This window comes from Sturnus vulgaris, chromosome Z (genome assembly GCF_052056855.1).
Source record: "Sturnus vulgaris isolate bStuVul1 chromosome Z, bStuVul1.hap1, whole genome shotgun sequence".
Classification (NCBI taxonomy): Eukaryota; Metazoa; Chordata; class Aves; order Passeriformes; family Sturnidae; genus Sturnus; species Sturnus vulgaris.
The window spans coordinates 15,503,844-15,518,531 of NC_142283.1; positions in this window are offsets into that span (position 1 = coordinate 15,503,844).

Here is a 14,688-nt window from a genome sequence, read left to right on the forward strand (position 1 = left end):
TGGATAGGTGGAGCAAAAGCAGAGCTGCAGAGCTGCTGGGGTTGGGGCAGATGCATGGTGGTGGCCTCTGCTTTCTGCTGTGATTTGCAGGGGTCTTTATTACCTCTTATCCACATGTTTAAGGCCTGAAATACCATCATGCTTCGGCTCTTTTGCCTGCCTGCTCCCAGCTCAGTTCCCAGTTACTTTCTTTGAGGATCCCCCTTTCCTCAAGAAGTAAGAGCCTCCAGCAAGTGACTGAGATTGTGCCGAAATGACCCCTGCTGCCAAAGCTCAGGGATGTTACTAGTCCCCTGGAGCTCTTTGAACTCTTCACCTGCCCTGAAGGGTTCTGGGGTCTGGTTTAAGTCAGGCTGCGTAAGCAGGTGACAGGATCCCAGTGGCAGTCCAGGTGTCCTGCAGCTGCAGGGAGATGTCAGGTTTTTATGCCCTTCTGAGCTTTAACTATTTTTTCACCAGTGAGGGAAAGCTCCTACATTAAATGCACAATTTACATTCCTAGTTTTCCATTAAATGCTACTTTGTTTCAGTTTAAATAACTACTAATCAGTTCATTAGAGCACCCTATCAACTAACATACATATGCTTTGAATTTTTACTTTGAATTAGATAAAGCAGCAGGTGTTTTATCCTTTGTCTCCTCTATAAAGAGACTTCTGATACAAGAAAGAGTGGTTGCCAGTGAGTTTTAATTTTTGTGAATACTTGCTTTTGATCTCACATCTCAGATCATAATATATCTGTGCAGGTCCCTTGCTGGCAATTAACAGCTTGGACAGAATTTTATGGTGAATTTGGAATTTCATTAATTTTACATTTGAATGAAATTAGAAGGAGGGAGGAGACTTTAGTACTGGTTGAGAAGCTGAATTTTTTAAAGGGAAGCATAAGAATTAAATAATGAAACAAAGGAAGTATTTTAAAAGCAATTCAGCTCCATTTCTTACATTTTTTGAAGTGTTGGTAAATTATTCCAACAGGAGGTGCTGTTTTGGTAACACTTCTTTTTTTCATCTTGTCTTTGTGATTATATTCTTTGCTCTAGGTTTTACAAAGGGTTTCTGCTCACAGATGAAAGATGAATTAAGGTATAATCAAACAACACAAATCCTCTAGTTTTGCTTTGCCCGTGCATTCTGATAGAAACACAACCACATGACAGATAAAGATTAAAGTTCTATGTGCATTTCAAATGTTGCCTCAGCATAGTAACATACATAGCTAGTTTACACTGATAGCAAAAATGGGTGCCCTAATCAGGCACAAAAGGAAATTGAAACTGAAACAAGAAAGCAAGTGGCCTCTTGGGGATGCAGTTTCACGACAAGTTGCCATTCCTGTTATCAGTCTTAGAATCTTAAAGTCACATTCAGAGTAATATTTATTTCAACTTCCTATGGAATTTAATGGAGTATGCAAAAGGTGAACTAAAAGGCATCTAATCAAACAAATCCTTTGTTGAAGTTCTTTTTGCCCTTTAACTGTTTTCTGAAACAGAAACTTCCAACCTTTGTAAGTTTGAAGAAAAAGACTATAAGTAGTAAGACCTCTCTTATATCTCTGTTTACACTTCAGAGGAGTTCCGTTGCTATTTTGGGGAAATTTTCTCTCCTTCTCAGTCTCTGTTTCTTGCACACATACAGAACTGTGCAGAGAGGGAAGGAGAGAGACAGAGTGAAATGGTGTCTTTTAGACAGAATAGTTACTTGATAGACGTCAGTCTTTTGCCTGCTAAAGTAGATGGACTAACATAATGCCCTGCAGAGAAACCAAGTTTCATTCTTCTGTGCTTTCTGTAATAGCATTGAAAATAACCTGTGGCCAGATCATAAAGACTCAGATGCTTACAGTGGGAATTGAAATACCTGTAGATCAGTGATCCCCTGGCTAACTATAAAGGCCTTGTAAACACCATAAGCAGCTGCATTTTTTAACATCTATTTTTAAATTGCCTATAGTATCACCTCTTCACATGCTCAGAAGTGCCTCTGTGTGGGCAAGATAATTCCCTCCTGTTGAGGCCCTTCTACTAGGATGATTTGTGTGCTTCACACTTCAAGGAAGCAGAATTGGCACAGATCTTCAAGAGTGGATTACTCTGAATGGATTCAGATAGAGGCAGTCATTAACATATACTCAATATTTCTTATTTGCAATGTTGAGACAGCCCCCTGGTCTGAATGCTAAATTGTTTTAGAACAGCATGCTAAAGCTCTTAAACTTTAGCTAGAGCTGGCTAAGAAAGGCACTTCGGTATTTTACTCTGGAATGTGGATTCCACTATGAACAGAGGAAATATTTAAAGCTAAACATGGGAGTCATCGATGCCATTGTATCTAAGACACATTTTGAAGCTAGTTCTTATCACTATCTTATACTAACTAAATCAATTTCACCAGCAAAGGAGATTTGGGTTATGGAAATGTTTTCTGATATGCACTTTTAGCAGCTCTTTATTTTATATTTGCATTTACTACATTTAAGTCAAAACTACATTTCAGTAAAGTAGTTTACTTCCTATCCTTCCACAATGAATTGTAATTCTTATTGTTTACAGTCTCTTAAAATTAACCATTAGTGTTTATTGCCAGTTTTGACAGCTCTTTCTTTGTCAGGAATACTTTCCTCTCAAGAGAAATGGAAAATACATTTTCAATTTAGTAGATCAAACCACAAATCAGATTTGTGTTCTAAGTTAAAACATTAGTTGTGAGTGGAAAAAGAAACAAACCCAAAAACTCCAACAGCAATAAGAAAAAATGTCAGCCTGAATCTTGGGGGCAAAAGCAGCTCATACTTCATTCTTGTAACCATTGTCATGTCTTTCTCCTCAGATTATCACAGAATAAATAATAGGTTCTTTTGTTTTTCCTAATGATTACTTTTTAGAAAGACATTTGTTATTTTGCATGAGTTCTAATGGAATGTTTAAAAAAAAGTCACTCAGCTCTTACAAGAACGTTCTTTGTAGTGTTCTTACATAGTAGTTTAAAATACAACACAATTCATATTCCAAGAAATTTCAATTAAACAACAAATCTCTGGTTCCTATTATCGTGCTTGAAATTCATTAAATCTAGCTTATATTGTGTCATTTATTGTCTCAAACAACAGAAGATTCAATATTTCTATATATCTCAAGATTTTCACTTTGTTTACTGGAGAAAAGTAAAAATGCAATCTAAATTATAAGACCTAAGGTACTTTGTTTAATTATATGCAGATGTAATCTAGCAAATTACGTGGTTCTCAGGTGCAGTATGGCCTTGCTGTTTCATATTTATGGGGGTTTTATTACAAAAAGTTCATAATAATTCATATTATGGAAGTCTAAACAAGGAAATAAAATTCTTACACATATAATATATTTAGGAAAATCTAGCTTTAAAGACCTAATTCTATTATCAGGTTTTTTACATTTTCACAAAACATATTTTATGTTACTTAAAACATATTTTCGAAATATCGTTTTTAATTTTTCATGGAAGACATTTGCATGAGATCTCGCTGTATGTGTTCTTTGTTCTATCTATACATATCTTCTTTACAGCTGACACTTTCCCTAAATTTAGCATGTCTTTATTTTTTCTCTAAAGTTTCTTAAATTGTATCTTAACTTGCTCATTAAGGCATCTAAATTCAAATTGAATACTCTTTTAGAATATGTGTTATAAAGGGAGAAAGGACTGAATGTATCAGGAAGGAGGTGTGTTTTTGCATTGTCTCTTTTTCATTCACTTTTCAATAACTTTGGTTTCTATAGACGTTTCATAATTTACAAATATATAGTTTAATATATATAACTATAAAATTTATATATATAATATTTCTATCCAGAAATGGATCGAAAAACTGTAAATAAATTATTTCTGCTATATTTAGTTTGCTAGTTTTAACAGTGTAGTCTCAGCTTCTGACAAGGAAAGCTTTTCAGAGATTTTAAGAAGATTTTACTACAAGTCACAAATATCAAGGAATAAGAATCTACTTTTTAAAATATTCAGTAATTGTCCAAGATGTTAAAAACAAAAAAAACCAAACAAAAACAAAAATTAAACAAACAAAACAAAGACTAAAAAAACCCCGAAAAAGCAAAACATTATAAACTGACAAGCTAGAGCGAATTAAACTCATTGCTTTTTTACTGAATTTTGTTTTTATTCCAGGAAAAAAAAAGGAAATTCTGATTAAGTAAATAGACACAGGCATTCTGTAATAAATAGAAGATTCATTCATGATATGAGATTAACCATTTTCTAGACACAAGTATACCTTTTCCCATACCATATTTTAGAACACAATTCAGATGAAGAAATAAAAATTGTAAGGCAACAGATACATGGAATTGCTGTGAAAAAATAACCCAAATGTTAAGCAACAAGTCCAATATACCATAACATTTTGCACCCAAACTTTTAAAAAAGCACTGCATGATATATCATTATACTAGTTCAATCATAGAATAAATAAATACTCACATAAAGCAATTATGACTATGCTCAGCAAGGCTATTATCCAGTTTTAATTAATTTCCTAACTCTTTGTTGTGCCTTGATGCTGAACAGCTTACCTTAGAAATATGTTAATCATTTTACACAAAGAAAAATTATCAGTTGTCTGAGATGGACAGCAAATCTTCCTGAATATTCTGCAAAGCACTCTATAGTGTTTATTGATTACCTGACATTCAAATATCTCTTATTTAGTTGTTTCTTCCTTGGCAATCTCATGGATTTAAATTTGTTTGTATGTTAGCTGATATTAAGAAAGATAAGTATTGATATGTCTGGTAACTGGATGTATACAACGCACAGTGATTTAAAAATTATTCACCAAAGTGATGGGGAAGGTTATCACGAAAGAGGAAAAAAAGAAAAATTGTGAAGGAAAAACTACATTTGTGCTTTGCCTTCCCTCCTAACCCTATCTCACAACAGAAAATGAGTAAATATTTCTAGTAGGTGCACTGGCAATTTAGCCAGCGCTAAACCCACCACAACATTGATCAATAGGCTGGGGAAGAGAGGCAAAACCCTCAAAAGTCACACACACTTACATCACAACTTGTCCCAGTTTGAGACAAAATTTTGGAGGAAACGTCCCAAAAGGATATCTCTTCTAAAAGGCAGATTCCAACACTGCTTCCCCAAGTTGTTTGGGAGAAAAACTCCTTGAAGAAAAGTGGGAAAAAAACCCTATTTATTTCACAATCAAAGTACTCACAAGCATGTAAAAATGAATAATATGAAACAATGAAACCTCTCGTTGCTCTGTAGAGATGGCAAATTCAGAAAGTCCCTCTGCTGGTGTGGCTCAGCCTTGCTCAGTCTCTTCAGTCTCTCTCAGTCTCTCCAGGGCTCAGGCCCGGTGTCCAGGCTGCAGAACAGCTTGGGAAGCTCCCGGACAATTATCTTGGTGTTCGTGACCAGAGGAAAACTGAACAGTTCAAGAAGAAGAACAAGTCGTATGCGTGGGAAAATTTTTCTTGCCTTATCTAATGAGGAAAACCATCAAATAAAGCAAAGGGCAGACCTCTCCATATCTCTCTCTCTGCAGAGCTGAGAATTCGGAGAGCACTGCACTCCTTATTTCTCTGTGTTTTGAATACAAGTAGCAAGAAATTTCACCTCTTTTCCCCTCTCTCACTCTCTGTCTCTCTCTCTCTTAGCTTAGCTAAGAGCTACAGGACCCATTTCTAGACCAAAAAAAACCACATGATGGGTATACTGGACCACACAGTCATCCCAGGACACACGTCTACCAGAGACAGAAAACTAACATTAAAATAGTTTCATCACATCTTGGACAGAAAATGGAAAAAAGTGGCTTTTATCATAAACTGAGCACAACACTTAACACAAGAAGTTGAAAGTTTGGTCTGGGAAACTTAAAGCCATTGTCAGAAAGATAAAAAGTAGGGCTGGGAAGTAATGGCTGCAAATTTATCTGGCTTAAACATCAAGACATCTTGACAAGAAATATGAAAGGTGCAATTAAGGCAAGGAGAATGAAACTGTAAATAGTGATCTCTGCAATGACTGGAAAGGAATTTTAAATGTAATGGTTGGTATAGCCACATTACTGCCTACTGTATTCTGGCCTGCTGTTCCAAGGAAATTCCTTTACAGTTTAAATTAAATCAAAATCCCACTACCAATAATAGCAGATCATGAGGAGATAGTTTCAGTCTCCCTATTTATAAGGTACCTTCACACACTATCGTTAAATAAAACATGTTAACACTCCTGCATTTCAACAGTTTTCAGAAAGTACTAAGTACTATAGTACCTATAGTCCTGAGTACTATATTAAAAAAAACGCCAGTATGTTTTAGAATCTTCAAGAATATATCAAATGTACTGTGAATTAATCAGTTGTGTTTAGTGGACACTACTGTAGTTAAACAAAGGTATGTCTTCACGTCATTTTCCTGATGTTAACTTTTTATTTTTCCTTGAGTCTTCTATCGTAGAAATATTAATTGCAAGGATAAGAGGTTGGTTGGAATACCAGAAGGTATCGACTTTGCTGATGGTACCTACGCCTTGCAGCTGATGATAAATGAAATGTAATAAAAGACCTATAGCTTAGTCAGAATGGCTCATGAATTCTGACTTTATGACCAATAAGTCAAAAGTGTAGCTACATAAAATAACATCAGATAACCCCATCTCTGAAAGGTAAAGCACTGCAGAACTGTTCTATTTACTTCTCTAGGCAATATAAATTCGGTGGCTACATGTGTAAGTGCAGAAGGCAAGCTCCATTTTCAGAAGCACAGTAACAGGCAAATACTAACATTAAGCAATGTTCTCAGCATGGAACTGTTACGAATACATCTAAACCATAGAATACCAGCAAACCCATTCTACAGCTAAAGTGTCTTCAGTACAGAGGCAAAGAGCATTCATTCAGAGTCAAGTGGCCAGATAAACCTTAGTGTTATTGGAAGCATTATTTACAATTGCACAAATGGCATGCAGATTTGGACATATAGCAAAATAGGTTCTTTTTGCAAAACGAAAACTAAGACAACTCACAGCAATTTTTTGAACCATCTCAATGTTCTAAGATAACTTTACAGCCTTGTAATATAAAGAAATTGAAGGGATTAGCCCAAGGTGGCCTTGGTTAGCAAAGCCAGACATTTGCATCCTATTCTTACTCATGTCTCTTATGAAAATCGATTGTATCATATAGCTCTCACTCCTCTGAAATATTGAATTAGAATAGGCAAAACATTCGCATTTCATTCTTATTCATGTTAGGAAATTACACCTCTTGGAAGACTGACTTTTTTCAGTGTAGAAATTTTTAGATATTCACAATACCTGTGGTTGTATTCTGAGCTCTGTTTTCTAGTGCATCAGTGGCCTCTTCTGTTTCTTATGGGCAGAACAAACTATATAGTTGCAAGTAGAGAACCAATACCTTTACCTAGTTCAAGTAATGCAGTAAAGCAGTGAAGAGAAGGCAAACCATCCTAGTATAAAAAATATATATGTACATAATGTTGCTTTTTTAGGGCTCTTATTTGAAGAAGAGTGCTGTGTTATGTCTCCCATCCTTACTCCCTGTGAAATGGATAAAGTTCTAATGTAACTGTCCATAACCCAGGCAATGAATTTGCAGCTTTAGTTCTCTGATCATAGTAATTAGAGTCAGTAGTACCTAATTTTAAGTAGACTGATTGACCTAGCACTGAAAGCCATAATAGAAATCCCAAAGCCAAAACAAAGACTGATAAAAATGAATTCTAATTAGAGCACAATCATTTAGTTGAAAAGTATAGTTAACTGCTAGCAAATGGTACATTTTCTGTCTTCTGTTGTTAAACAGTAATTTTTCCCATTTTTGTTTTTACATTAATATTTTTTATATTTGTTATCTTTGTTATATAAGCTAGGTCATTACGTTATATATATTTGTTATATAAGCTAGATCATTATACAATCTGACTGAAAAAGTATGATATGCAAGGGCTATGTTGCACAGTAATCAAGGTAAATTTCCATTAATCTTGTCTGAAATTTAAGTTTAAATCATATCTACAAATGTATATTTTCTTGTATAGCCACTATGTTGGCCCTGTAGCCTAACTTCATTCATGCATTTATATTTTTATTGATTATTTCCCAGGATATGTGTTCGTTTCAGTCAGCCAAGTTACTCTGTGCTGCTTAGTTTATGTCTCTCCTGTTAATCATACTCTCCTGAACTCTGTTTAACTACTGGTGTCCTTGTGGTTGATGAAACATTGTCATGGAAAACAAAAGTTTTAACATGTTGATAAAATTAAGTCACCCTGCACATGAAGGCAACTACTTACAGAAATAAGTTCAGGTTATTTTTCAATGTATGTGTAAAGAAACCAACTATGGTTCTAGTTTGCTTTGTATTTTAGCTTGCTTAAAGGAAGATAAACTGTATTTCATAAAAACCAGGCTATAGATTAAATTCTGAAAGATTTAATCCTATTACTTCTCTAACAGACATAGTATTAGGAAAGCAGCTTCAGTTTTATGGCTTTAGCAAATGTTGGAGGTTGGCTTTTCTTTTACTCATTGCCTGTGGAATTTTTCCCATTGACTTGCTAAAGAAGCACCAATGGCTAAGTACTTGAGATAGATGAGGGGGAGCCCCTCTGGTTTTTGGGAGTTTCTCTTGGAGGGAAGGACAGAGACACTGTGAGATCAGGAGCAGGTGAAAGGAGAGCAGGGGGGGCAGTTGCTGCTCTCGCTCACTCTTGGCTTTGGAGCAGGAGGGTCACTGCACCCACCGCCACAGCCCAGCCGGGAGCTGCCTCTTCTGCTGCTGCTGGACCCCGCACCCCTGCCCTGCCAGGCCGCCCCGCCATTCCAGCTTGCTGCTTCCAGGGATCCTGCTGGAGCAGCGGGGCCGGCCCCGCCGCAGGGCTGCTGAAGCAAAGCCTCTCTTTTCCATCCCTTCCCGTCTGGGCCCAGCCGCCATTACCGCCTGCTCCCCGAGCCCGCGCCACAGCGCCCCCTGCCGGCGCGCGGGGATCAGCGCACCTGCCCCGCCCACCGGGAGCCAGCGGCGCCCCCTGCCGGCGGTGACGGGAACTGCAGCAAGGGGAAAGTGCCCGCGAACAAAAAGGAGTTATTGTGTTCCTGTTCTGTTTGCTATTAATTCCATAGTTGTTGCTTTGTTTGCCTTGTTGTACATACTAGTTAAGAACTGTTATTCCTATCCCCATCTTTGCCTGAAAGCCCTTTAATTTCAAAATTCAAAGGAAGGGGGTGCACTTTTTCCATTTCAAGGGAATGCTCTACTTTCCCTAGCAAACACCTATCTAACCTAGACAGCAAACAAAATACATTCTATGCAGTTATTAGATATAGGTATTTAAAAATATTCAATATTGCAGTATCAACAACACTTACCACATATTCGAAAAATGCCCGATTCAGAAAAAATACAATCCAATGTGTCTTCCAAATATCCTTCTTTCCTGTGTCTTCACTTAACCCAAAGAAACATAAATATAAATTAAAGCAGTCTTCTTTCTATGACAACGATCAACAAAGAGACGAGACCCTCATTTGATGCAAGCATCACAATCACACATCAATATATATACCTTTTCAACTAAAGTTAAAAATAGCACAATCACACGATTGGTGTTTCTAGGTAACATTACTTAATCACAGCTCTGCACAGACCCTCTGCATGGAACTGTACAGACCAGCATAGGCAAGTGTCTTGGTTTAATTTGAATTTCCCAGCCAATGCACCAAATAATGTCATAGTTTTCATTTGCCTATTTAAATATAGTCATTTTCTGTTGTGAGACAGAACCAGGAGCAGAAGCAAGGCAGGCCTAAAACTTAAAATGGTATAAAAAGAAATTTATTAGCTACACAAAGAAGGAAAGAAAACCCAAACAAATTCAGAATAAAACCACTCCTTCCTTCCCTCTTCCAACTTTCATAACAACAAAACAAACATACAAAAAACTACTTCAGTCAGTTCCCTACTTAAATAGTCCGTTTTTCAATTTACTTCGGAAAGAGAAGTTTCCTCTTGTCAGCCTATAGGGATTTCTCCACAAGGAGGAAGAAAACAGTCCTCTTATGGTTTCACTTTAACAATTTGCATTTGCCTGGGAAAAAAACTTGCAAAGTCATGAAGCTCCTCCCTTCTTCACAACTTTCCCAAATCTGTGCTTATGGGCCATGGGGTATTATTTTTTAAACTCATGAGGTATTACTTTCAAGAATTGATTGTTCCAAAGCAAAAGTTCTCTTCATCTATTTTCTCTCTGTTCATGCTTCATCCTCAGGAAACCAAGATTCCCTTTCCTCAGGGCAGATTCTCAACATGGGTACTTTAGTCAAATGATGTATCAATCAAATGGAACATCTCCAACCCTGTCACAGAATGACACAGAGAGAGAGACACTCACACTCATTGACTCCAAGGAATCAAGGAGGAAAAGAACGTTATTTACGTTTCATGTCTATTTATAGATTTCCAACAATGACCACAGATTGGGCAGTGAGGATAATACCTCCTGACCCCATAGGTCCCATCAACAGTTCATCAATTCTCTCTTCCTCCAAAGAGGAATGCAAAACATTCATTATTTACACAAAGTGTTAGAAACTGCAAAAGAATCTGTCAACAATCAGAAGGCTGAAACACAAGGGTAACAAACCCCCCATGTCTTTTTCTCCACAGTTTATAGGAATTTTCAGTGCAATATCATTCCATCCCTACAACTTCACAAAAAGATTTTCAGCCAACTTTCACAGCATCTTCTCATTCTCCTTCCATCTAAAAAAACTTAGTTCTTGTTTCACTGACTTCGGAGTATCTCCTTTTTCCCTTCTCATAGTCAAAGAAAAGCTGGAGGTTTGCAAATCTTATCTGGGCACTAAAGAGTTAAAGTTTCACACAAAAAAACCCCCACAGGGACTGGGCCAGGCCCAGGCTGTGCTGGGTGGGCAGGCGGCTGAGATGTCCATCAGCCTTTCTGGGGCCTGGCTGCAGCACCCACTGCCCATGGCCACCCCTGCTTCACAGACAGGGGCCCCGTTGCCTCCCCCCCAGGCCGTGTGGGGCTGGGCAGCCTCTGCCCCTCCGAAGCTGCTCCCAGCCAGCAGCAGGAGCCAGGCCATGCCCCCCGAGCCGCGGGCCCACAGGGGAGGAAGCAGGGCTAAGGTCTCATCAATGAGCCTTTCCTCCCCCCGCCATCGAGTCCCTTGGTTTGCAGACGAGGCCCAGAGGCCTCCCAGGCACCCACCATGGGAGGGAGCTTGGGCTGGGCTGTTGTTACCTGCTCAGCCACTGGAAATAAAAGAGACTTTTTTCCCTGGTTACCTCCTTCGAAATGTGTGCCCACGGAGCGAAACAAACCTCTCCAATTGGTTTTCCAGGCTGTCAATAATCAAAACAGCCCTCAATGGTCCCAATTAACCCACAGAGGAAGCTCCCATAGAGAGAACTTCTCTCTGAGTTTCTTCTTCCCAGGTGAACCCAGCACAGCAAATACAGTCTTGCATGTTTTATCTTAAACAAAGCACACCAAGCACATCTTCTGCTTCTCCATTCAGGGTTCTGCCTTGGCTTACCAGGGCTTGTGGCCTACCAAACTTAGTACCTCCACTTCAGCCATGAGTTGAGCAGTGCTCTGAGCCTTGCTCTCCACCTGTATTGCTACATTCCTAATGTGCCCTTTAATTGTTTACAAGTAACATCAAAAACAAGTAACATAAATTTTTTGCTGTAAAGGTATTTTGGATTTGTACCACTTGTGCATTTGACTCCTATAGGAGATAGCTTTTCACTTGTCATTCAGCTGACAACAGCAATATCCTTCAAATTGGATTCAAAGGATTGCTTCAAAGCTCTCTTGTCTAGTATTTTCAAAATAACATTAACCAACATAAAAAATCTCTGTAATGTCAATGCAACTAATCTGATTCCATTTGCTGTGCACTGCTCAATAGATTTGTATCTAATGTTTAGAGACTATTATGCCTTTTCATTTTCCTGTCTTCCACATTTATGCCTAAATACCTGGAAAAATCTTAGGTCCCAAACAGCAATAAGACACACAACACAAATGTACAATCAAATCAACAAGTAGGTTTTTTCACTGTTTAGTTCTGTTTTAACTGTTTATGGGACACTAATTAAACAATATTCTTTGAAAGTTAGTATCAAATAATTTAGGATCGTAACACTGGGTTTTGAGATTTCTCCCTTTTCCCATATCAGCTTATTTCAGCCTCTAATTTCACCTGTTCAAACAGATACTCTGCTGAATATGGAAATACTATTAGCTAATATTCCTCTGTCTTCTAGGATCTCCCTTTTGATTTTACACTCAGCAGAACAGGAGTGAAGCTGACCAAGAGAAAGTCTTGGCCTGTAACTCCTTCAACTGAAGAGTCCAGAGGTCCTTTCTGTTAAGCTGTGTGGTAAAAGCAGCTCTTCACACCTACAGACACACTGGAAAAGCCCGAACTATATACCCTGCTCTCATGCCCTTTACAGAAGCCACCAACCCATCAAATGTCCACGTCCACAAACCTGAAGAACTGGGCAACAAGTAATTAACCAAATCAAGGACTCACAAAGACCCACCAAGCGCCCTCAGCAGGGCTGTCCAGGCATGGATATGAGACATGAATATGTGTCTCTCCATAAATCTTCAATTTGTTCAACAGAATAGAATATTACATAGTGGTGTGAATTGATATATTTGGGTTTTGTCTTCCATTTATTAAATTTTTCATGTACATATACTCTGCTTTTCCAGAAATCCAGAAGTTCTTAATCTCATTGGTTTTATCCTTTCTTTCACTCTCCAATATCCTTTCTTTCACTCTCCAATATCCTTACACGCTCTTCTTTGAAATAGCATTACATATGAATTATATACAGTTTTATATAGTTTTGAATATATATTGTTTATATATAGTCATATATGTTCTATACGTATGAAATAACTATCTCATTTAAATTCAACAGTGAGTAAATTTGAGAGTAATTTCTCTATATAAATTTGGGTTTCCTTTTTTTTAATCAGTACTAACATTTCTTTTTTGTCCTATTCAAGGGGGGAAGGTAAAATACTCACCCTAATTCCTCATAAAGAAGAATGTTTGTAGTTGCTAGTTTGGCTGAAGTCTAGTGGGTCATTAGGAGCTTAGGACCTGAATGGCTGAACAATGGAAATTACTTATCACTATGGGTCTGAAAAGGAGTCTGGCTGGGCAAAAACTGCTATACCTTTTCTATCTGCAAAAACAGATCTTAGAGGACCATTTTGTCATGCAACTCTTGTGTCCTTTTTGACTAAAATCTTTCCCCTAATATTTTCTGTTGCTGTGGAAATTACATTTAGCATAACCAATCATAGAACAACTTAGGTTGAAAGGAATCTGAAAGATCACCTGGTTCCAAATTGCTTGCCATGAACACAGATGCCCCTCGTTAGACCAGGTTGCTCAGACCCCTGTCCAATCTGGCCATGAAGACCTCCAGGAATAGGGAATTCACAATTTCTCTGGGTAGCCTTTTATAGCTCCTCACTAACCTATGGGTAAAGAAATTTTTCCTTAAATCTGGTCTATACATCTCTTGATTCAGTTTAAAAGTGTTCCCCTTATCCTATGTAAAAAGTCATTCTCCCTCTTCTTTAAAAGTTCCCTTTAAGTACTGGAAGACCACAATGAAGTCTCGCCAGAGTTTTCTCTTCTCCAGGCTGAACATCTCTAACTCTCATGGCCTGTCTTAATAGGAGAGGTGCACTAGCCTCTAATCATCTTTGTGGCTTCCTCTTGCTCAAGCATGTCCACATCCTCCTTATTCGGGGCCTCTGGAGCAGGACCAAGCACTCCAGGTGAGGTCTCACATGAGCAGAGTAGAGTACCCAGTATCATGCATAAATATGCATTTGTTTACTGTCAATTAGGTTGTGTGACAAATGACTGTGCAAATTTTTTAATATGATTCTCGTAATATTCTTCCAAGTATTCTGTGTCAGTGACACTATCTTCCATTTTAAAATAGCATACTGAAGCCCAGACAATTTAAAAAACTAATCCAAGTTTTCCAAGGTACCCTGCCTCTAATTTCTTGAGAACACTTCTAAAACTCCAGCTACTGTCCTATGTTAAACATCCTTTTTTAGGGAGCGTAAATGCACTTCTTTAGGCCAGTTTCTCTGTGCCAGATAAGGAGCAAGGAAAGAACACAAACACAGAGGTAATTTTTCAATAATCAGAAACTGCAGAAACTACAGAAAACTCTATTTGTCATTCCTTCACCCTCTATAAATCAGCTGAGGTGTGGACAAATCTTGACGTTAAGTTAATGATAAGAAGGAATGTGTCCTTCCTTGTAAGAATAAAAACATGGAAAGATCAGCCTTCATGCTTCAGGGGCAGCTTTCCTTAGTAGATATACCTCTGCTAAAGCACTTGGCATTAACTACTCTGATTTATAGAAACTACACTTATTTAGGAATCCACCTGATTTACTGTAGCAACTCCTGTATGTCTCTACATTCCTAGCAATATAACCTCTGCCTTTCAAAGATGCTCTCTATCTGTTCCTCACTGATCTGATATCTATCCTAAGGGACACGTTTTGGATTATGAAAGGGTTTAGTTTCCTAATTTCCTAATTTCTTGGTCTTTGCACTGAAATGAGTCT